The sequence below is a fragment of the Sapajus apella genome, unplaced genomic scaffold (assembly GCF_009761245.1).
Source record: "Sapajus apella isolate SASKATOON/1434 unplaced genomic scaffold, GSC_monkey_1.0 scaffold6, whole genome shotgun sequence".
Taxonomy (NCBI): domain Eukaryota; kingdom Metazoa; phylum Chordata; class Mammalia; order Primates; family Cebidae; genus Sapajus; species Sapajus apella.
Genome location: NW_022436946.1, coordinates 15,781,696 through 15,807,061, shown reverse-complemented (window position 1 = coordinate 15,807,061; position 25,366 = coordinate 15,781,696). Strand labels below are relative to the sequence as shown.

The following is a 25,366-nucleotide window of genomic DNA, read 5'->3' as shown; positions in this document are numbered from 1 at the left end:
GGAACTGCACTACAGAGCTGTTCCTATTCGGCCATCTTCAAACTTATTCTTTTTTATGGGTGCATAGTATTCCATGGTGTATACCTGCCACATTTTCTTTCTTCCTTTCTTTCTTTCTTTTTTTTGAGATGTAGTTTCACTCTTATCGCAAAGTCTGGAATGCAGTGGCACAATTTTTGCTGACTGCAACCTCTGCCTTCCAGGTTCAAGTGGTTCTCCTGCCTCAACCTCCTGAGTAAATGGGATTACAAGCATGTGCCACCACACACAGCTAATTGTGTACTTTTAGTAGAGATGGGCTTTCTCTGCATTGATCAGGCTGGTTTTGAATGTCTGACTTCAGTTGATCCACCTTCCTTGGCCTCCCAAAGTGCTGGCATTACAGACATGAGCCACCTCATCCAGCCATATTTGTCATATTTTCTTTATCCAGTCTAACATTGTGAATAGTGCTGTAATAAACATATGAGTGCAAATGTCTTTATAGTAGAATGATTTGTAATCCTTTGGGCATATACCTAGTAATGGGAATGCTGAGTCAAATGGTGTTTCTAGTTCTAGATCCTTGAGGAATTGCTACACTGTCTTCCACAATGGTTGAACTAATTTACACTTCCACCAACAGTGTAAAAGCACTCCTATTTCTCCACATCCTCTCCAGCATCTGTTTCCTGACTTTTTAATGATTGCCATTCTAACTGGGGTGAGATGGTATCTCAATGTGGTTTTGATTTGCATTTCTCTAATGACCCATGATGATGAGTTTTTTCCATATGTTTGTTGGCTGCATAAATGTCTTTTGAAAAGTGTCTGTTCGGCCGGGCGCGGTGGCTCAAGCCTGTAATCCCAGCACTTTGGGAGGCCGAGGTGGGTGGATCACGAGGTCAAGAGATCGAAACCATCCTGGTCAACATGGTGAAACCCCCGTCTCTACTAAAAATACAAAAAATGAGCTGGGCATGGTGGTGCGTGCCTGTAATCCCAGCGACTCAGGAGGCTGGGGCAGGAGAATTGCCTGAACCTGGGAGGCGGAGGTTGCGGTGAGCCGAGATCGCGCCATTGCACTCCAGCCTGGGTAACAAGAGCGAAACTCCGTCTCAAAAAAAAAAAAAAAAAAAGAAAAGAAAAGTGTCTGTTCATATCTGTTGCCCACTTTTTGATTTTTTTTTCTTTTTTCTTTTTACTCTCTTCTTTTTTCTTTTCGACTCAGCTCCAGTGAAGTTTTTTTCTTGTAAATTTGTTTAAGTTCCTTGTAGTTTCTAGATATTAGACCTTTGTCAGATGGAGAGATTGCAAAAAAATTTTTCCTATTCTGTAGCCTGCCTGTTCACACTGATGATAGTTTATTTTGCTGTGCAGCAGCTCTTTAGTTTAATTAGATCCCATTTGTCAATTTTGCCTTTTGTTGCCATTGCTTTTGGTGTTTTAGTCATGAAGTCTTTGCCCATGCCTATGTCCTAAATGGTATTGCCTAGGTTTTCTTCTAGGATTTTTATGGTTTTAGGTCTTAGATTTAAATATTTAATCCATTTTAAGTTAATTTTTGTATAATGTGGAAGGAAGGGGTCCAGTTTCAGTTTTCTGCATATAGCTAGCCAGTTTTCCCAACACCGCTTATTAAATAGGGAATCCTTTTCCCATTGCTTGTTTTTGTCAGGTCTGTCAAAGATCAGATGGTTGTAGGTGTGCGGTGTTATTTCTGATGCCTCTGTTCTGTTGCATTGGTCTATATCTCTGTTTTGTTACCAGTACCATGCTGTTGGTTACTGTAGCCTTGTAGGATAGTTTGAAGTCCGGTAGCGTGATGCATCCAGGTTTGTTCTTTTTGCTTAGGATTGTCTTGGCTATACGGGCTTTTTTTGGGTTCTATATGAAATTTAAAGTAGTTTTTTCTAATTCTGTGAAGAAAGTCAATGGTAGCATAATGGGAATAGAAATGAATCTGTAAATTACTTTGGGCAGTATGGCCATTTTCATGATACTGATTCTTCCTATCCATGAGCATGGAATTTTTTTCCATTTGTTGGTGTCCTCTCTTAGTTCCTTGAGCAGTGGTTTGTAGTTCTCCTTAAAGAGGTCCTTCATGTTGCTTGTAACTTGTATTCCTAGGTATTTTATTCTCTTTGTAGCAATTGTGGATGGGAGCTTGCTCATGATTTGCCTCTCTGTCTATTATTGGAAGTTTGTAATTTTTGACATTGATTTTGTATCCTGAGACTTTGCTGAAGTTGCTTATCAGCTTAAGGAGATTTTGGGCTGGGATGATGGGGTTTTCTAAATATACAATCATGTCACCTACAAACAGAGATAATTTGACTTCCTCTCTTTCCATTTGAATACACTTTATTTCTTTCTCTTGCCTGACTACCCTGACCAGACCTTCCAATACTATATTGAATAGGAGTGGTGAGAGACAGCATCCTTGTCTTGTGCTAGTTTTCAAAGGGAATGCTTCCAGCTTTTGCCCATTCAGTATGATATTGGCTGTGGGTTTGTAATAAATAGCTCTTATTATTTTGAGATATATTCCATCAATACCTAGTTTATTGAGTGTTTTTAGCATTCACAAAATGAGTTAGGAAGGAATCCCTCTTTCTCTACTGTTTAGAATAGTTTCAGAAGGAATCATACCAACTCCTCTTTGTACCTCTGGTAGAATTCGGCTGTGAATCATCTGGTCCTGAGGTTTTTTTTGGTTGGTAGGCTATTAATTAATGCCTCAGTTTCAGAACTTGTTATTGGTCTATTCAGGGATTTGACTTCTTCCTGGTTTAGTCTTGAGAGGATATATGTGTCCAGGAATTTATCCACTTCTAGATTTTCCAGTTTATTTGCACAGAGGTGTTTATAGTATTCTCTGACAGTAGTTTGTATTTCTGTGGGATCAGTGGTGATATCCTCTTTATCATTTTTTATTGTGTCTATTTGATTCTTCTCTCTTTTCTTCTTTATTAGTGTGGCTAGCAGTCTAGCTATTTTGTTAATATTTTCAAAAAACAAGTTCCTGGATTCATTAATTTTTTTGAAGACTTTTTCGTGTCTCTATCTCTTTTAGTTCTACTCTGATCTTAGTTATTTCTTGTCTTCTGCTAGCTTTTAAATTTGTTTGCTCTTGCTTCTGTAGCTTTTTTTTTTTTTTTTTTTTTTTTTTTTTTTCAGACAGAGTCTCGCTCTCTGCAGACTAGAGTGCAGTAGCATGATCTTGGCTCACTACAACCTCTGCCTCCTGGGTTCAAACAATTTTCCTGCCTTAGCCTCCCGAGTAGCTCGGACTACAGGCATGCACCATCATGCCCAGCTAATTTTTAGATTTTTAGTAGGGACAGGGTTTCACCATGTTACCAGGATGGTCTCCATCTCTTGACCTCATGATCTGTCCACCTTGGTCTCCCAAAGTGCTGGGATTACAGGTGTGAGCCCCTGTGCCCTGTAGCTCTTTTAATTGTGATGTTAGGGTGTTAATTTTAGATGTTTCCTCCTTTCTCTTGTGGGCATTTAGTGCTATAAATTTCCCTGTAAACACTGCTTTAGCTGTGTCCCATAGATTCTGGTACATTGTGTCTTTGTTCTCATTGGTTTCAAAGAATTTATTTATTTCTGCCTTAATTTTGTTTTTTACCCAGTAGTCATTCAGGAGCAGGTTGTTCAGTTGCCATGCAGTTGTGTGGTTTTAAGTGAGTTTCTTAATCCTGAGTTCTAGTTTCATTGCACTGTGGTCTGAGAGACTGTTTGTTAAGACTTTTGTTCTTTTGCATTTACTGAGGAATGTTTTGCTTCCAATTACATGGTTGATTTTAGAATAAGTGCTATGTGGTGCTGAGAAGAATGTATATTCTGTTGATTTGTAGTGGAGAGTTCTATAGATGTTTATTAGGTCTGCTTGGTCCAGAGCTGAGTTCAAATCCAGAATATCATTGTTAATTTCCTGTCTCGTTTATCTGTTTATCTATCTAATATTGATAGTGGGGTGTTAAAGTCTCCCACTATTATTGTGTGGGAGACTAAGGTCTCTAAGGACTTGTTTTATGAATCTGGGTGCTCCTGTTTTGGGTGCATATATATTTACGTTTGTTAGCTCTTCTTGTTGCATTGATCCCTTTACCATTATGTAATGCCCTTCGTTTTTTTTGATCTTTGTTGGTTTAAAGTCTGTTTTATCAGAGACTAGGATAAAGTGACTAGGGATTTTTTTGTTTTCAATTTGCTTGGTAAATCTTCCTCCATCCCTTTATTTTGGGCCTATGTGTGTCTTTGCATGTGAGATGGGTCTCCTGAATACAGCACATTGATGAGTCTTGACTCTTTATCCAATTTGCCATTCTGTGCCTTTTAATTGGGGCATATAACTCATTTACCTTTAAGGTTAATATTGTTATGTGTGAATTTGATCCTGTCATTACAATGTTAGCTAGTCATTTTACCCATTAGTTGATGCCGTTTCTTCATAGTGTCAATGGTCTTTACATTTTGGTCTATTTTTGTAGTGGCTGGTACTGGTTTTTCCTTTTCATATTTAGTGCTTCCTTCAGGAGCTCTTGAAAGGTAGGCCTGGTGGTGACAAAATCCCTCAGCATATGCTTCTCTGTAAAGGATTTTATTTCTCCTTCCCTTATGAAGCATAGTTTGGCTAGATATGAAATTCTGGTTAAAAATTATTCTCTTAATAATGTTGACTATTGGCTCCCACTATCTTCTGGCTTGTAGGATTTCCACAAAAAATCCACTGTTAGTCTGATGGGCTTCCCTTTGTGGGTAACTCAATCTTTCTTTCTGGCTGCCCTTAATATTTTTTCCTTTGTTCAACCTTGGTAAATCCAATGATTATGTGTCTTCGGGTTGTTCTTGAGAAGTGTCTTTGTGGTGTTCTTTGTATTTTCTGAGTTTGAATGTTGGCCTGTCTTTCTAGGTTGGGGAAGTTCTGGATAATATCCTGAAGTGTGTTTTCCAACTTGGTTTCATTCTCCATCACTTTCAGACACACCAATCAAACGTAGGTTTGGTCTTTTCACATAGTCCCTTATTTCTTGGAGGCTTTGTTGATTCCTTTTCATTCTTTTTTCTCTAGTCTTGTCTTCACGGTTTATTTCATTAAGTTGATCTTCAATCTCTGGTATTCTTTTTTCTGCTTGATTGATTCGGCTATTGATACCTGTGTATGCTTCACAAAGTTCTCAAGCTGTGTTTTCAGCTCCATGAGGTCATTTATGTTCTTCTCTAAACTGGTTATTCTAGTTAGCAATTCCTGTAACCTTTTTTCAAGGTTCTTAGCTTCCTCGCATTCCGTTAGAACATGCTCCTTTTGCTTGGAAGAGTTTGTTTTACTCAACTTCTGAAGCCTACTTGTGTCAATTCATCAAACTCATTCTCCATCCAGTTTTGTTCCCTTGCTGGTGAGGAGTTGTGATCCTTTAGAGGAGAAGAGGCATTCTGGTTTTTGGAATTTTCACCTTTTTTGTGCTGGCTTTTCCTCATCTTCATAGATTTATCTACTTTTGGTCTTTGCTGTTGGTGACTTTTGGATGGAGTTTTTGCATGGTCATCCTTTTTGTAGATGTTATGCTATTTCTTTCTGTTTGTTTAGTTTTCCTTCTAACAGTCAGGCCCCTCTTATGCAGGTCTGCTGGAGTTTGCTGGAGGTCCACTCCAGACCCTTTTTGCCTGGGTATCACCAGCAGTGGCTGCACAACGGCAAAGATTGCTGCCTGCTTTTTCCTCTGGAAGCTTTGTCCCAGAGGGGCCCCGGCCAGATGCCAGCCAGAGCTCTCGTGCTTGAGGTTTCTGTCAACCCCTGCTGGAGGTGTCTTTCCATCAGCAGGCATGGGAGTGAGGGGCCCACTTGAGGAGGCAGTCTGTCCCTTAGCAGAGATGGAGCCCTGTGTTGGGAGAATCACTGCTCTCTTTAGAGACAGCAGGCAGGAAGGTTTAAGTCTGCTAAAGCTGTGCCCACAGCTGCTCCTTCCCTCAGGTGCTCTGTTCCAGGAAGATGGGAGTTTTATCTATAAACCCCTGACTGTGCCTGCTGCCTTTCTTTCAGTGATACCCTGCCCAGAGCAGGTACTTAGAGAGGCAGTCTGGCTACAGTGGCTTTGTTGAGCTGTGGTGGGCTCTACTAATTCTGAACTTCGTGGCAGCTTTGTTTGCACTGTGAGGAGAAATCCACCTACTTGAGCCTCAGTAATGGTGGACGCCCCTCCCCACACCAAGGTTGAGCATCCCAGGTTGGCTTCAGACTGCAGTGCTGGTGGTGAGAATTTCAAGCCAGTGGATCTTAGCTTTCTGGGCTCCAGGGGGGTGGGATCTGCTGAGCAGGACCACTTGGCTCTCTGGCTTTGCTCCCCTGTTCAGGGGAGTGAATGGTTCTGCCTCACTGGCATTCCAGGTGCCAATGGGGTATGATCCTGCAGCTAGCTTGGTGTCTGCCCAAACAGCTGCCTAGTTTTGTGCTTGAAACCCAGTGCCTGGTGGTGTAGGCACCTGAGAGAATCGCCTGGTCTATGGGTTGGGAAGACATGGGGAAAACATAGTATATGGTCTGGATAGCACCCTCCTTCAGAGCACAGTCCCTCACGGCTTCCCTTGGCTAGGGAGGGAGTTCCCTGACCCTTTGTGCTTCCCAGGTGAGACGACACCCCACCCTGCTTCAGCTAGCCCTCTGTGGGCTGCACCTACTATCTAACCAGTCCCAATGAGATGTAATAGGTACCTCAGTTGGAAGTGTAGAAATCACCTGCCTTTTGCACTGGTCTTGCTGAGAGCTGTAGACTGGAGCTGTTCCTATTCTTGGCCATCTTGTCCGGGAATCTTTTTTTTTTTTTTTTTTTTGAGGTGAAATCTTATTTATTTTTCTTGTCATCCAGGCTGGAGTGCAGTGGCACCATCTTGGCTCACTGCAACTTCCGCCACCCAGGTTCAAGTGATTCTCCTGTCTCAGCCTCATGAGTAGCTGGGATTACAGGCACCCATCACCACGCCCAGCTAATTTTTGTATTTTTAGTAGAGACAGAGTTTTGCCATGTTGGCCAGGCTGGTCTGAAACTCCTGACCTCAGGTGATCCACCTGCTTTGGCCTCCCAAAATGCTGCGATTATAAACATGAGCCACCGCGCCCTGCTTTAAACAATAGTTTTAAAAACCTGTAGGACCTGTAGTTTGTTTGTTTGTTTGTTTTTTGAGATGGAGTTTCACTCTTATTGCCCAAGCTGGAGTGCAATGGCACACCACAACCTCTGCTTCTGGGGATGCCTGTAATCCCAGCTACTTGGGGGGGCGGAGGCAAGAGAATCTCATGCACCAGCACGCCCGGCTAATTTTTTGTATTTTTAGTAGAGACAGGGTTTCTCCATGTTGGTCAGGCTGGTCTCCAACTTTTGACCTCGGGTGATCCACCCACTTTGACCTCCCAAAGTGCTGGGACTGCAGACATGAGCCAGTGCACCAGGCCCTGCAGTTTTTGTTTAGAGATGAGTTCTTGCTATGTTGCTTATGCTGGTCTCAAATGCCTATAAGTCAAAAGATCATCTGGCCTCAGAATATCTTGGACTAAAGGTGTGAACCACCATGCCACTCCTGTGGTTTATTTACACTGCAGGCTGGAATAGTTTAACATTCCAGGAAGTGGGTATGTCCTAGAATTAAAGATAAGACACACCTGCTTGAGATGCCTTCTGCTGAGATTATATAGCCAACCTGTCCTTCCAGAAAGGGCTGCAGTTCAATGGGAAAAAATGCCAGAATTATTTTTCTGTGAGAATATTTCAGGTTACATTCTGGATTAGACCAACAATATCTTTGAGGTTTTGTCAACAATAGATATTCAGGGGAAATATAACCTTCAGAACCGGGGGTAAGAATCCTAAAAATTTTTTCCTGGAGAAGGACAAACTTGAAGATTTTTACTTCACTTTTCCTGCTGGTTTAGCTAAAGAAATATGAAGATGAGCTGTGCATGGTGGCTCACACCTGTTATCCCATTGCTTTGGGAGGCCAAAGTGGGTGGATTATTGAGCCCAAGAGTTTGGTTCAAGCCTGGGCAACATAGTGTAGATGTTGTCTCTACAAACGGTATTTTTAAATGGCCGGGCTCAGTAGCTCATGCCTATAATCTTAGAATTTTGGGAGGTCGAGACAACTGGATAGCTTGAGCCCAGGAATTCTAGACCAGCCTGGGCAACATAGTGAGACCTCATCTCTACCAAAAAAAAAAAAAAAAAAAAAAGAAAGAAAAAAGAAATACAAAACAAGTCATAACAACTAAGCCTAGAAATAAGCACCTTGACTTGTTTTCACTTGTTCTACAAAAGTTACACTGGCACAAGCTCATCTAATCATATATGGGCTTTGCAATCTCTACTTCCTTTTATACTTATTTTTGCTGAACAAAAATATTTAATAAATAGGCTTAAATTATAAGTTTGTGATGGTGTCCAATGAACACAAATGACCAAAGAAGGGTACTAGTAGATTGGACACTTTATACATAGTTCAGAAGTTCAGAATCACCATATGATTTTCATGGTGGAGGCTTTTTGAATTTTTTTTTTTTTTTTTTTTTTGATACGGAGTTTCACTCTTGTTGCCCAGGCTGGAGTGCAATGGCGTGATCTCAGCTCACTGCAACCTTTGCCTCCTGGGTTCAAGTGATTCTTCTGACTCAGCCTCCCAAGCAGCTGGGATTATAGGCATGTGAGACCACACCTGGCTAATTTTGTATTTTTTTTTTTTTTTAGTAGAGATGGGTTTTCTACAGGTTGGTCAGGCTGGTCTCAAACTCCTGACCTCCAGGTGCTTTGCCCACCTTGGCCTCCCCAAGTACTGGGATTACAGGCATGAGCCACCATGCTGAGCCCTTGTTTGATTTCTTTTAGGCATGGGAAACAATGGTGAAGATGGGGGAGGACAGAAACAGAGAGAAATGAAGTAAATGTTTACACATTCTTTCACTTAAACCTCTCAGCAGCCCTGTTAAGTTTGTATTCTTACATTTATTTATTTATTTATTTATTTATTTTTGAGATGGAGTCTCTCTCTATCCCCCAGGCTGGAGTGCAGTGGTGTGATCTTGGCTCACTGCACCTCCACCTACCAGGTTCAAGCGAGTCTCCTGCCTCAGCCTACAGCATAGCTGGGATTACAGGCATGCGCCATCACACCAGGCTGCTTTTTGTAATTTTAGTAGAGATGGGGTTTCGCCATGTTGGCCAGGCTGGTCTTGAACTCCTAACCTCAGGTGATCTGCCTGCCTCGGTCTCCCAAATTGCTGGGATTACAGGTGTAAGCCACTGTGCCTGGCCAATTTTGTATTATGATTCATTTTATACATGGGAAACTTAAAGACACAGCTGGCAAATGTCAAAGCCGGACTTTGAACTAAGATCTAACACCAAAACCGTGTTTGACGCACGCAAGGGCCAGTGATTTATTTTTATTTTTTAATATTAGGTAATAGCAATTAACATTCCCAGAGACATGATGGGCTGACCAAAGTATTCAAGGGTCTTGTTCTTACTGTTCTTACTGTCCCTTCCATGCCCCAGTGCTCAACTTCCCCATAACCCATTCCTTGTCCCTCCATTCCACCCTCAATAAAGTCGCCCGAGACTGGGTAAATCACTGTTTTCAGAATACTTTGGTAAAATTGAGGAAGGAGAAGGAAACAGGGTCTTCCAGAGCAGAGGGGAAAATCCCTCTTTTGACGAAACATCCTGTGTAGCAACTGTGAAGCCTGGATTTCCCCAGGATGAGGTTAGACTAGCAGGCTGCTGCTTGTCACATGGCTTCAGTTCAAAGTCACACCTGCTGGGGCCTCCTGTTAAATTTACCTATATATGGCCCCTGACAAAGCCACAAACACAGAACTCAAAATGGCATTCACCGCTTCTGAGATGCTGAACAGGAAGGAATGGCATTGTTTTGAGAAATCAAGTGCACAGTCTAGGTCACAAGGAGGAAATGAAGCCTATAAGCTTGAACTTGCACATCCTCTCAACACTGAAAGATTAGTTTTGGTGGCTGAGGTTAATAATACAGTTATTCATGTTTGGATATGAATGTAACTCGACTGATTGGGAAAACAGGTGCTAGATTGATGCACCATGCCTGAGACCCATGAGTCACTGTCACTGATTTACAAGCTGGCCTTGCCATGAAAATGGAAGCCAGAGCCAACTCTATGTCATACAATTTATGCCATTCACTAAAATTATAGATAATTTCAGCCTGCGGATTTGTAAAATAGTCTACGCCATTTTTGCTTTAAATGTCTTTCGTAGTCTCTCTGACTTGTCTAAATAAATATTATCATTCATAATAACCATTACCAATATACTATGTGACATCATGAAAATATATACAGCTTTTAGACTTAATCCATGAAATAAAGCCTATGGCTTCTGCTTGCATCTTTGATAAACAGCCAAGTTCTCACAGCTATTATGATTTCAATTATGAAGAAAATTGGAACTTTTGCATTCTTCAGTGGCTAAAAATCACTCCGAAAAAAACACTTGTTCACATAAGCTATTTTCTTCCCCTCATGTGTATCACGAGTCGTGGGTCTGATTAGCGTAGTTGATTAGAGCAATGTGCTAAAAGGCAAAGGGTCCTTGTTAAAGCCCGGGGAAGGTCAGTTAGATTAACTTTCCAAGTCTACTGAAAATCTGTTCTATTAGTAGTCTTCAGCAAAATTAGGCAAGAGAGTACAAACAGATCAGTACAAATCTAGTCTTTAATGCTAGCAAAATGTGACTCAAACCACAGCCAATATTAATACAAGGTCAATAATGTCATCTTCCCATACAAAGACAGACAACACACATGCAGGAGCATCTTAGAAACATCTGCTATCCTCTGCCTTTTTTTTTTTTTTTTTTTTTTTGAGATGGAGTGTCCCTCTGTCACCAGGCTGGAGTGCAGTGACAAGCTCTTGGCTCACTGCAATCTGCGTCTCCCGGGTTCAAGTGATTCTCCTGCCTCAGCCTCCTGAGTAGCTGGAATTACAGTCATGTGCCATGACACCCAGCTAATTTTTGTATTTTTAGTAGAGATGGGGTTTCACCATGTTGGCCAGGCTAATCTCAAACTCCTGACTCAAGTGATCCACCCGCCTTGGTCTCCCAAAGTGCTGGGATTACAGTCTCCTCCACCCTTTTTTTTTTTTTTTTTTTGAGACGGAGTTTCGCTCTTGTCACCCAGGCTGGAGTGCAATGGCGCGATCTCGGCTCACCGCAACCTCCGCCTCCTGGGTTCAGGCAATTCTCCTGCCTCAGCCTCCTGAGTAGCTGGGATTACAGGCACGCGCCACCATGCCCAGCTGATTTTTTTTGTATTTTTAGTAGAGACGGGGTTTCACCATGTTGACCAGGATGGTCTCGATCTCTTGACCTCGTGATCCACCTGCCTCGGCCTCCCAAAGTGCTGGGATTACAGGCGTGAGCCACCGCGTCCGGCCCTTTTTTTTTTTTTTACAGGTTTTGTTTCCTCCTATACAACCAATCTCAACAGAGAGAACTCCCTAAATCTGATGTGGTAGGCTCTGCCTCATCAAGAGATTAAGAGTTCTGAAGTTAAATGAACTACAGATGAACTATACCTTGTAAGCCATTGCCTCACAACCAAAGTGCTTCCTCTCTCTTTCTCTTTATCTCCTCTTCCTTCAACTACTATTCTCTGAAGATTTTCAATTCTCCCAAATCTTTTTTTTTTTTTTTTTTTGAGACAGAGTCTCGCTCTTGTTACCCAGGCTGGAGTGCAATGGCGCGATCTCGGCTCACCGCAACCTCTGTCTCCTGGGTTCAGGCAGTTCTCCTGCCTCAGCCTCCTGAGTAGCTGGGATTACAGGCACGTGCCACCATGCCCAGCTAATTTTTTGTATTTTTAGTAGAGACGGGGTTTCACCGTGTTGACCAGGATGGTCTCGATCTCTTGACCTCGTGATCCACCCGCCTCGGCCTCCCAAAGTGCTGGGATTACAGGCTTGAGCCACCGCGCCCGGCCCTCCCAAATCTTAATTTTATTTCTTTCCTCAACAAGAACAAACTCGGTAAATAACCATGATTGTTCATGGTTTCAGACTCCTCTTTTTAATCATTTTCCCCATGTTGGTAATGAGAGATCCTGAGTTAATATTATGGTTTCACAAATCTGGAATCTTCGTCTTTCTTTGCGGAAGAATCAAGCATATCATATTAAATCTCAAGCATATTTATCCTTAACAAGGTCAGAGCCATAAACCTTCATCCAAAGTCATAAACCTCCCATGGAAAAATCTCTGAAATTCAACTCTCTCTCATCTATTATTTGTTTTCACTAATACCACTCCTGTGATTGAAACAGGAAATGGATCCTCATCTCCTGAAGATGGCATATAGAAATTGTTTTAAATGCCTTGTGAAAACCCTTAATAATCCAAACTCTCTGTCCCAGTTAAGCTATATTTTCCTTGCTCCAAATTTACCATGTCATTCCAGGCCTCCAGGCCTTTGGTTATTTGTCCCATCTGTCTGGGCTTCTCTTCCTCACCCTTCCTTACCTCACTAACTTACTCATCCTTCATTTCTTAGGTAAGATTTCTCTTCCGCTGAGAAGCCTTCACTGGCCCCCACATCATCAGCTATGGGAACGCTCTTATGTGCAGTCTCTATCTGCCCCTCTTCTAGCACTCATCACAGTGTGTTGTGACTTCCTGGTTGCTTGGCTCTTCCCCCTGTCCTGGAAGCACAACCTAGGGTGCTTACTACCCAGCCTATGATAGAAACTCTCAATAAACACCGGCTGAGAGAATAAACCAAGGATCTGCTGTGGGTGGAAGAGGATTCAGCATTCTGGAGTCTGTCACCCTGTTACATAGGTGGTCACTACCTGAAAGGTCCACTTTCCTGCTGGTGTCAGATTTGCCTGTTTTAAAAATAACTCAGGGCTGCTGATACATGCAATTCTAAGCCAAGGAGAGAACCATAATGGTCATCAATTTCCTTCTTTCTTTTTTGTTACCACCAAGTTAATGCATTCAATGCTTTCTATTCTAAAAAGACCTATAACCTCTGCTCCCTGTGTTACTTAACTAGAGAGCTACCTATCTGCTACTCATCAAACCCAGCCAGAGGTGCTGAGTTCTTGCATTTTTTTCTCACATAGAAATCTAGATGAATCCCCTGAAATGGTCATATAAAAATCAAGCCAATATTTATTGACAGCAAGAAATATAGAAAAAAAATTCAAGCTAAAAGGAAAACAACAGGAAATACTCACCAGAGTAAAAGAGAAAAGTGAATCAAGGACAGACTTCTGTATTTACAACTCTCAAGGCCAATGAATATTGGAAAAGCAAACTAAAATGATAGATAGCAAGCTGCAGAATTTGGCTTGGCTTTAAAGAGGCTTTTAATATGCTCTTATATCACTGTCTGCTACTCAAGGTCAATAAGAAAAGTTGGTTTTCTTATGGAACAGAGCTGAGTCACTTATATAATACCAGCGTTATTTCGGTTGATTGTGATGATTCTTCCAAAAGATGATGTCACACAAATTGAGTTTTGCTTGAATCTTGCCTAAAAATAGTTTGATTTATTTACTAGGTCAAAAAGACAAGAGGATCGAACATCAATGACAAGTGAAAATAGAAAGATTTTTTTTTTTTTTTTTTTTTTTTTTTGTGAGACGGAGTCTCATTCTGTCTCCCGGACTGGAGTATAGTGGCACAATCTCAATTCACTGCAACCTCTGCCTCCCAGGTTCAAGTGATTCTCCTGCCTCAGCCTCCTGTGTAGCTTGGATTACAGCCACCTGCCACTACGCCCAGCTAACTTTGTGTACTCCTGGTAGACATGGGGTTTCACCATGTTGGCCAGGCTATTCTCGAACTCCTGACCTCATGATCCGCCCTCCTTGGCCTCCCAAAGTGCTGGGATTACAGGCATAAGCCACCATGCCTGGCCCAAATAGAAAGATTTATTTATCCTGAACACTATGGACAAATGTGTGTCTCAGCATATTTAGGTGTTTATCCAAGGATCTTTGTGTAAGCAGAATGAACCAGAAGCAGTTTACTATATGTGAATAAGAAACATCAAGGTGATATTAATCATTTTTATTTCCCTTTTCTATAGAAGATTTGTAAGAAGAGTCTTTTCAGGTCCCCAAAGGTAAACTTTAGGATTAAATTATACTGTTTTAAGCAATTATCATTAAATCTTTCCCCCATTTTTTTTTAACCTTTAAACAATTTTGTTTGAAACAGGTCTCGCTTTGTTGCCCAGGTTGGAGTGCAGGGATAGGATCACGACTCACTGCAGACTTGACCTCCTGGGCTCAAGCTATCCTGTCTCAGCCTCTCAGGTAGCTGGGACTATAGGTGTGCACTACTATACCCAGCTAATTTATTTCATCTTATTTTTTGTAGAGACAGGGTCTCACTATGTTGCCCAGGCTAGTTTTGGGTTCCTGGCTTAAGCTAATCATCCTGCCTTGAGCTCCCAAAGTGCTGGGATTACAGGTGTGAGCCATTGCACTCAGCCAGTAGATTCTTCATGTTTTTGTTTAATTTGTTCTTTATAAAGTAGTTTACACCATAGGGATATTACTTGGTAAATTAAGTTCTACCATTTCAATAAACAGCCCAAGGAAAACATATGTATAATGATAAACATTGAGGAAAAAGAGAAATAATTGCAAAAAAAAATTGGCATGCAGTTTAACTTTGCTTATCCTTTAAATTCTATTCTTGCTTATAGATTTTTAGTAGTTTACACAAAGTCTTCTTTTAAAATTTTAAAAGTCTCAAAACTACTAAAACAGGATATTATTTTAATGGAAAATAGCCATATGGTTTCTGGGAAGGATTTTACTAAAGGAATAAATTTAATTAGAAGCAGGAAAGATTTGGTTACATACGACAAAAGCCAACAAAATGTGCTCAACCCCAAGGGTAAGTGTAACTGCTGGCTAGAGATTTCCAGAAGAGGACAGGGAGTAGTTTTGCTAGAATATTTTATGTCCCAAATAGCCTGGATGGATTCCCTTATTCCCATCCAGACTCATCACTGGGAACGTGGCACACTGGTGGGATGTAATTCACTGGAGAGCTTATGAAATAAAAATCAAGTGAGCTACGAGTGCAGCCATAAACTTGCTTTACCCCAAAGTCTTGACACTGAAACTTAATGTTTGTGACTTGAATGATATCTCTCTGTTTAAAATTTGTTTATTTAGAGATGAGGTACTGCTTTGCCACCCAGGCTGGAGTATAGTGGTGGGATCACTGTTCACTGCGTCCTAACCTCCCAGGTTCAAGCAATCCTCCCATGTCAGCCTCCTGAGTAGCTGGGACTACAGGCGGGTGCCACCACACCTGGCTAATTTTTAAAATTTTCTGTAGAAATGTGAGTCTTCCTGTGTAATCCAGGCTGGTCTTGAACTTCTGGGCTCAAGTGATTCTCCTACCTCAGTCCCTCAAAGTGCTGGGATTACAGGTGTGAGCCACCAGGCCCAGCTAAATTATGTTTCTAAATACGGCAGAAGTATGTACTTCATGGTAGGTAAGCTATTGTTTGGTTGGTGCTTAGAGGGGAGAAAGGGAGTCCATGTTATCTTCTTCCACACTCTAAATCCTGAGATATAAATCCTTACATTCCTGCTCCTCACCTCTGGAAGAGAAGAACAGCGCTGACTTAAACGGAGGTGACTCCCTGGCTCTACGAGCCCCAGGAAACAGGATTGGAAACATGGAAGTACTCCTGGAGGAGAAGCATCTAGCTTCCCAGTTCTCAGGTTACCTGGCTGGTCACACTAGTACACATTGCACAAACAGTAAGTCAGTTATATTCGAACCCTTTCACATGAAATTCTTCTCTTTAGAACAAGGGCTTGGTCAGGAACTTTTTTGGGAGAAAGATAGTCTCTCTATTAGCACAAGAAATAAATCTGTTCATTTTCATAAATTTAACAACCAAGACTCAGATTAAAAAAAAACAACAATTGATCGCACCACTGCACTCCAGCCTGGGGGACAGAGTGAGACTCTGTCTCAAAAAAAAAAAAAAAAAAAAATTGCCATAGATAGGATTGAAAAGGAATTTAAATCTACGTAGAAATAATTCATCTAAGTCAATTTAGTCTGGTCATTTATTTTATGTGTTTTCTCAAGGATAACATGGTTGAAAGCTTAGTGGAAAAATAAGGACTATTATGGGTGATAAGCTTAGGAATCACCAGACACCTCTCTCCAGAGACTATAATACATCATGCCAAGAGCAGAAAACTGGGAGAAAAGAGCAATTTGAAGTATGGGTATTTTAATCCTGTAAGTCTATATAAAATTTTTTTGATATAAATTAAAAGAGACCAGCAATCTATAAAGCCATCTGGCTGATTTAAGTATATTTTTATAGCATCTTTTTAAGAAAGATCAGAAAAACTCAAGACAATATAAAAGTAAGTCAGTATGGAAACTATTCCTAGCTGATCATTTTACTTCCAAGCTTTCTGGGCTTAACAATACACCTTCTTGAGCCTTACAGATGGAGTTAAGACATCTGAAATGCTGAACAAGCGACATGGGTCGGAATCCATCCCAGAATTGTATGAAGTCTGCTTAATTAAAAACGCTTTCTAGGCCAAGGCAGGGGCATCGCTTAAGCTCAGGAGTTCGAAACCAGACTGGGGAACAATGAGACCTTGTGTCTACTAAAATTTAAAAAAGAAAACAAAAATTAGCTGGCATGGTGGTGAAAACCTGTAGTCCCAACTACTTGGGGGGCTGAGGATTGCTTGAGCCCAGGAAATCAAGGCTGCAGTGAGCCCTGATTGTGCCACTGCACTCTAGCCTCGGCAACAGAGAGACCTTGTCTCAAAAAAAAAAAAAAAAAAATTGTTTAAGTGCCTTATTTAGACAATAAAAGCGTATTATTGTCTTTGAATTTACTGAGAAGGAAGAAGAGGCAGTGGCCTTATATTTAATCATGTCAACGACTCAGTGTTAATTCTTCTGTTTGTAGTAATGTGGCTAATAACTTAAAATCTCGTGGCTCCTTCCAGAGGACTCTGGCTTCACTAAGCATTGAAAACAGCACACAGTGCCTTGGCTTCAGCATTTTGTCGCTGACTAAGCACCTTTCAAGCTGCCTTCAATTGAAAGACAGACAGCAGACTCTAAGGAAATCCTTACTCAGCCAAATGTATCCCATATGAGAGGGCAAACTTAATGAGAATCAGTTCCTGGCATGCAGTGCCTCTGGAATGTGCGTGATTTACAGCCAGCATGGGCTGCAGAGTTTTCTGTCCTAGTCTCTCCTTTTCTTGTTAAAAAAATTTTGCATGAACAAAATGTCAGTTTTAGCTAATAAAGGCAAAAAGAAAAAAGAGCACACTAACTTTAGCACATGTCTGCAAGGTCCCGGGAGGAGATAAGAAAAGGAACACATTAGATTCACAACTGCAAGGAGCTTAGAGAATACATGGGCATGCACACAAATATTCCACAGGCAGAGCAAACGGATTGAATTGACAGGCAGAAATACAATCAAGTTGCTGTAGAAGCATAAATATTGTGTGTTTTCCATTTTCCTCCAAGTGCCTTTATGTAGCAAGGGAATGGTCTCACGGTGCAAAACCATATTTGTGATGCTTCCTGGTTTCCTATCAATAGGAACCTATTCATTTACAAGTGACCTGGTGGGCAGGGTGTTTTCCCAAATCCACAAGTAATATATTAATATGGTATTGAAACATTTAAGCAACATAAACAAAGCTAATGCCCTCCTTGCCTCATCACCTCCAACTAGTCACTGGCCAATTCTAATCCTTGGAAGGTGGTAATCACCATTGTCATTTGATATATATTTCCAGGTCTTTTAAATTACACTTATCCACACATATACACTCACACTCATAAACACACATACATACAGACAAGAAGAAAGAAATACAAAGTTAAAAAAATGTGATAATGCTATATACATGTTCATCTTTTTTTTTCTGATACAGATTTAGGTACTAATACATGTTCATCTTAACTTGCTATTCTAGCTTATATACTTTGGGATACGTCAATATACACAAATTTCATTGCTTTTAATCATTGCATAGTGTTCTATGGTATGGATATGTCATAATTAATAACTTCCTACGAGTTTATAATTTTGTTATCTCCTGGTGTTTCCATTTTTTCACCATTTCCAATATTGCAATGGATATTATTGTACCCATCTCTGTTATCACATAAGCAAGTATTAATTTGGGGTAGATGTGGAGGCATAGATTTGTTAAATTAAAAGGTAAGAGATTCCCAGGCAGGTGCAGTGGCTCATGCCTATAATCCCAGCACTCTGGGAGGCCGAGATGGGTGGATCACTTGAGGCCAAGAGTTCCAGTTGCTGTGAGCCAACATCATGTCACTGCACTCCAGTCTGAGCCACAGAACAAGACTGTCTCAAAAACAAAAAAAGGTAAGAGATTTTGAAATTTTTTTTGTTTTTGTTGTTTTCTGTTTTGAGACGGAGCCTCATACTTGTCGTTTAAGCTGGGGTACAATGGCATGATCTCGGGTCACAACAACCTTGACTGCCTGGATTCAAGAGATTTTCCTGCCTCAGCCTCTCAAGCAGCTGGGATTACAGGTGCCTAACACCACACCCGGCTAATTTTTATATTTTTAGTAGAGACAGGATTTCACCATGTTGCCCAGGCTGGTCTTGAACTCCTGACCTCAGGTGATCCATCCACTCTAGCCTCCCAAAGTGCTGGGATTATGGGTGTGAGCCACTGTGCCCTGCCTTTGGTCTTCTTGAGTTGGCTACTACTAGAAAGTATGAGAAAAATGTCCTTCTCTGACATGAATTTGCATATTTTTCTATTTTTATTAGTTGTTGCTTTAAATATTTTCATGTTATGTTGAGTGCATAAAGATTTGTGAATGTTTTAGCTTCTTGGTAGATATCTTTCATCAGCATGAAATACTCCTCTTTGGTCCTTTTCAATTTTTTTTTTTTTTTTTTGTATTTTGTCTGATATTTATATTGCTAAAACTACTTTGCTTGTATTAGACTTTACCTGGAACATCACTATTTTCTAACTTGCCAGATCCTTTTACAAACACAGTTTGCAATGTCCCTAGCTTTTGCTATGACATTTTGGACTATGGTTTCCACATCAACCTGATAATCCTACCTGCCTTCTGTTTTTCAGAGATACTTAGTTATCCCTTATCTACACAATGGTATACTTTGTCTTCTAGTACAATTATAAGCTAAAGAGTGTGTGTGTGTGTGTGTGTGTGTGTGTGTGTGTGTGTGTTCTGACATTCATGGTCAGGCTGCCATGTTGCTACAATCCTATGTTTTCCTTAACCAGATTTCCTTCTCTACCTCCACTTCAAAACATTTCTTTCCTTTCCTTCCAGCTTGGTTGATCTAGGTATTAAAGGTGCTATGAGAGATAGAATAGAGAATAGAGTTTGTGAATATGTTTAGTCACCATGTGTCTCTCAAAAAACTACTTTTGGTCTCCATTTCTTTGTGGCCTACAAGTTGGTTTCAGGCTAAATACTACAACTTGTGTTCCACTAGCATGCATTATTTAGCCACAGCTTACACAGCTCTAAGTTATCATCTTTCTCATCTCATTCCCAGGAAGAGCTGTTTAATTTATAAGCAGTTCGTTTCAGATAGCTCTCCTGGTGACATCACAATATTGCTATTTTTCTGGGTGATTTGCTGGCAATGTGAACACTCTTGTTTCTTCCATAGAAAACATGTTTAAAGACCACTAACTTGACTATTGGCAAGGCCTGGAACAAAATAAGTACAATGTAACTCTAAGCAATGTGTGACCATTAAATACAGCATTTAGAATGTACTAGTTTTAATTTGAAAAAAAAAAAAAAAAAAAAAAAAAAAAAAAAAAAAAACTCACTATTAATTCATAAAGGACTTGCACTTTATTTTCCTTCTTATTTATTTATTTATTTATTTTTTATTATTTTGAGGCAGAGTCCCGCACTGTTGCCTGGGCTGGAGTGCAATGGTGAGATCTCACCTCACTGCAACCTCTGTCTCATGGATTCACGTGATTCTCCTGCCTCAGCCCCCTGAGTAGGTGGGATTTCAGGTGCATACCACCACACCAGCTACTTTCTTGTATTTTTTTAACAGAGATGGGGTTTCACTACGTTAGCCAGACTGATCTTGAACTCCTGACCTCATGATTCACTCCCCTTGGCCTCCCAAAGTGCTGGGATTATAGGTGTGAGCCACTGTGCCCAGCCTGCCTTCTTATTTTATTTAAAACATTCTCATCTCATTTTCTATATTTTGTCTTTACACATAAAATACAGAGTTTATTTAATTTAATTGTATTTTTCCCTTCACCCCCTTTTTTTCTTGTTTATTTTCACTTATAGGTCATTAAATGCCAACCATAGGATCTCAGATGAAAAAGGGCTTCAGGGTTAACTAGCTGAGGCCTATCATATGACATTTGAGAGGTTTTGTGGCTTGCCTGAATTCATCCATTGACCTGTGGCAGAGCTGGCACAAGAATATGGGCTGCCTGACTCAGCACAGGCACATAAACTTACCTTTACAAAAGATTTTTAAAAATACAATCTCATCTACAAACTACTAAAAAACTACTGAAAAGAAACCTGACAGTGAGCACATATTACCTTAATTTTTATAGGAGAGAACACCGAGCAGGAGAAATGAATTAATGATTTTCCTAAAATAATCTACATCAGGAGATGCCAGGAGAACAGCCTGAAGTCTTTATTACTGGCCTCTGCATCTCATGGCCTCCCCATCTTCTCACCATGTAACTTCAATTTCTAAAAGGCCAGCGTTGCCTTTTCAATGATTTATGTCATTGTTTAATCTCTGTAAAAACACAAAATGTAGATTTTTTTTTTTTTTTTTTTTTTTGAGACAGGGCTTGGCTCTGTCACCCAGGCTGGAGTGCTGTGGTGCCATCTCGATTGACTGCAACCTCCTCCTCCCGGGCACAAGCAATGCTCCCACCTCAGCCTCCCAAGTAACTGGGAATACAGGTGTCCACCACAATGACCAGCTAATTTTATTTTATTTATTTGTAGACACGGGTTGGTCTCGGACTCCTGGGCTTAAGCCATCTGCTACCCGCCCTTGGGTCCCGTGGGATTCCAGGCATGATCAGCCACTGTACCCTGCTAATGCATATTTTAATGATTAAAAATAAAAACAAAACCCGGCCCAGTGTGGTGGCTTACGCCTGTAATCCCAACCCTTTGGAAAGCCAAGGCGGGTGAATCACCTGAGGTCAGGAGTTCAAGACTAGCCTGGCCAACATGGTGAAATTCTGTCTCTACTAAAAATACAAAAATTAGCCAGGCGTGGTGGCGGGCGCCTATAATCCCAGCTGCTCAGGAGGCTGAGGCAGAAGAATTGCTTGAACCCAGGAGGCAGAGGTTGCAGTGAGCCGAGATCTTGCCACTGCAGTCTCCAGCCTGGGTGGCAGAGCGAGACTCCATCTCAAAAATAAAATAAAATGAAATAAAATAAATTAAAAAGGCTTAGACCTGTAATCCCAACACTTTGAGAGGCCAAGAGGGGGTAGATTTCTTCAGCCCAGGAGTTTGAGATCAACCTGTCTCTACAAAAAAATAAAATAAAATAAAATTAGCTGGGCACGGTGGTGCACGTGTGTAGTCCCAGCTACTTGGAAGGCTGAGATGGGAGCACTGCATGAGCCCTGGAGGCCAGGCCACAGTGAGTCGTGACTGTGATTGCACCACTGCACTTCAGCCTGGGCAACAGAGCAGAACTTTGTCTCAAAAAAATAATAATAAAATAAAGTATGTGTCATTTTGATTTGTGATAACCTTAAGAAAAAAAACCCAGCAAAGTCTGAGAACCGGGTAATTGACTGCAAATTGAAGAATGATTTACCTGCTATCTGAGATAAAGAAAAGGGGTAAACCACAATGTTGCTTTAAATTCCTTCTGGCTCTTTGTTTATTGTTTCCTTTTGTGTGGAATCTCACTGTGCAATGATCTAAACCCAGCTCCTACCAAATGGGACATAGAGTAGGCCCTTAAGTAAACATTTACGACTAGGCATGTGTGCTCCCTACAGGATATGTAGAACCCTCTCTCTGCTTCTAAGTCATAAATAGTTCTTTAAAGTCTAAGAAATTGGCAGACTCAGGCTGGATACGCTGGCTCAGGCCTGAAATCCCAGCACTTTGGGAGGTTGAGGCAGGTGGATCACTTGAGGTTTGGAGTTCGAGACCAGCCTGGCCAACATGGTGAAACCCTATCTCTACTAAAAATACAAAACGAAACAAAAACCAAAAATTAGTATTGTGGTGTCAGGTGCCTGTAATCCCAACTACTTGGGAGGCTGAGGCAGGAGAATTGCTTGAACCTGGGAAGTAGAGGTTGCAGCGAGCCAAGATCGTGCCACTGCACTCCAGCCTGGGAGAGCTGTGTCCATTCATTTACATATTCTCTACGGCTGCTTTCCCTACAAGGACAGAGCTTAAAAGAAGTTACACACTGTAGTTTGGGCAAAGGCTGAAATATTTGCTATCTGGCCCTTTAGCTAAAAAGTTGGCCCTAACCCTTGCATCAGGAGCAATAAATAGATGCACTTGCATTTGGTGTCTATTTATTGTTTTTCATGACAAACCTAGAGTCAAATCAGCATCTGGCTAAAAACCAAATGCACTATGACAAATGTTCACATGTCAGCAAAGTGCTAACCCAGTCGTGGAAGTCTAATAGTGTTACAGAGTCACAGGCTTAGCTAATATGTAAATTAGCAAACATAAGCAATAATGGTTTATATTTGCATGGCATTATATAGATTATGAAAGGTTTCATATCTATCTCATTTGATTTTTCCAATAACCCTAGAAAGTAGACAGGGAGGCCGGGTATGGTGGCTCATACCTGTAATCCCAGCATTTTGGGAGGATCATTTGAGGCCAGGAGTTCAAGACCAGCCTGGTCAGTATAACAAGACCCTGTCTCTGCAAAAAAAATAATTTTTTAAAAAAATTAGCCAGGTTTGTTGGCACGTGGTCCCATTTACTTGGGAGGTTGGGGTGGGAAGTTCACTTGAACCTAGGAGTTTGAGGTAACAGTGAGTTATGATTTCACTCAAGCCAGGATTACAGAGCAAGACTCTGTCCCCTGACCAAAAAAAAAAAAAAAACAGACGGTTGGCGCTATGGCTCACGCCTGTAATCCTAGCACTTTAGGAGGCTGAGGTGGGTGGATCACTTGACGTCGGGAGCTTAAGACCAGTCTGACCAACATGGAGAAATCTCATCACTTCTAAAAACAAAATCAGCCAGGCGTGGTGGCGCATGCCTGTAATCCCAGCTACTCGGGAGGCTGAAGCAGGAGAATTGCTTGAACCCAGGAGGCGGAAGTTTTGGTGAACCAAGATCATGCCATTGCACTCTAGCCTGGGCAACAAGAGCAAAACCCTGTCTCAAAAAAAAAAAAAAAAATAAAAAAAAGAAAGCACTCAAATAAGTATGAATTGAATACAGAGACACTGCATGATAACCCAGAGTGAAAAGGAACTCAGATTCAATGTCTTCAGTCTTTTCTTTTAGCAGCCAAAATAATTCTTTTATCTCTGGAAAATGCTTACCTTGCTTAAAAAAAGAAAAGGTGAGTGCTTATTAACATTTATCATTTTATGATGCACTGACTTGGAAGATCACTTACTAAACTGCACTTTGTAATAACATGTTCTATCTTCTAAATGTTGTATTTTTATGTTAGTATAATGGTAAAAATAATGTAAGCATTTTTATATAATGGTTTTAAAAATCAACATAAACATGGGCCTAATTAAGTTATAAGTTAAAAATACAATCTAAAATTTTTGAAATCTTAGAAACTACAAGATGAATCAGTTATCTGGTTTTCTTGGATTAACAAAATTTCTAAAAAACAACTCTTGGAGTAGCAGGGAAAAATCAGTCTTAGTAAAAATGTGAATATATATGAGCTTGAGAAAAATAGTGAAAAGTATATATAGTGCTCTGTAAATGCATCAAATTATGTTGAACTAAAAATTTTTCTCTTTTTTTTTTTTTTTTTAGAGATGGTGGTCTCGCTATGTTGCCCAGGCTGGAGTGCAGTGGCTATTCACAGGTGCCATCCCGCTACTGATCAGCATGGGAGTTTTAACCTGCTCCGTTTCTGACCTGGGCTGGTTCACCCTCCTTATGCATCCTGGTGGTCCCCTGCTCGCAGGAGGTCACCATATTGATGCCAAACTTAGTGCGAACACCTGACTGGCATAGCGCACTACAGCCCAGAACTCCTGGGCTCAAGTGATCCTCCCACCTCAGCCTCCCGTGTAGCCGGGACTACAGGCATGCCACATCCCGACCAGCTGAACTAAGTATTTTAATGGAAGCTACAAACCTGTAAATGACTATTACAATCTATTCCTTGTATCATCTAAGACTTGATCTTCTGTGTGAATACACCACTTCTGAGAAATTGCCAGTTTACCAACACATTGCTGCGTTGGTCTTGTACCAGCATAAAAAATAATACAATATACTGCATGATTCAGCTAGATAACATTCTGGAAAAGGTAAATCTATGGAGACAGTAAAAAGATCAGTGGTTGCTAGGGGTCAGGGTAAGGAGGGGATGAATAGCGGAGGGCAGAGGATGTTTAGGGCTGTGAAAATTAACTGTGTGATACTATAATGATGGATGCATGTTATTATACATTAGTCCAAACCCATAAAATGTACAACACCAAGAGCGAACTCTAACATAAACCAAGGACTTGGGTGATAATGACATGTCAGTGTAGGTTCCTCAGTTTTTTTTTTTTTTGTATTCTTAGCAGAGACGGATTTCACCATGTTGGTCAAGATGGTCTCAATCTCTTGACCTCGTGATCCACCTGCCCTGGCCTCCCAAAGTACTGGGATTACAGGCGTGAGCTGTCATGCCAAGCCAAACCGCTCTAAAATATAAAGACGATTTTTAAAAAATTAATATAATGTGCTAACAAAGACCACAATTCTAGGTCCTCATCAGAAGCTTTATAAATGTGCATTAAAAAATTATTTTTTTGAGGCCAGGCGCGGTGGCTCAAGCCTGTAATCCCAGCACTTTGGGAGGCCGTGGCGGGTGGTTCACAAGGTCAAGAGATCAAGACCATCCTGGTCAACATGGTGAAACCCCGTCTCTACTAAAAATACAAAAAATTAGCTGGGCATGGTGGCGCGTGCCTGTAGTCCCAGCTACTCAGGAGGCTGAGGCAGGAGAATTGCCTGAACCCAGGAGGCGGAGGTTGCGGTGAGCCGAGATCGTGCCATTGCACTCCAGCCTGGGTAACAAGAGCGAAACTCCGTCTCAAA

At 41.0% G+C, this 25,366-nt stretch overlaps 1 protein-coding gene across 1 annotated transcript in view; it reads right to left on the bottom strand.

Moving 5' to 3' along the window:
• Nucleotides 1-25,366, bottom strand: part of SGK1 (serum/glucocorticoid regulated kinase 1) — a 147,017-nt gene that overhangs the window by 79,183 nt on the left and 42,468 nt on the right. The window lies entirely within an intron of this gene.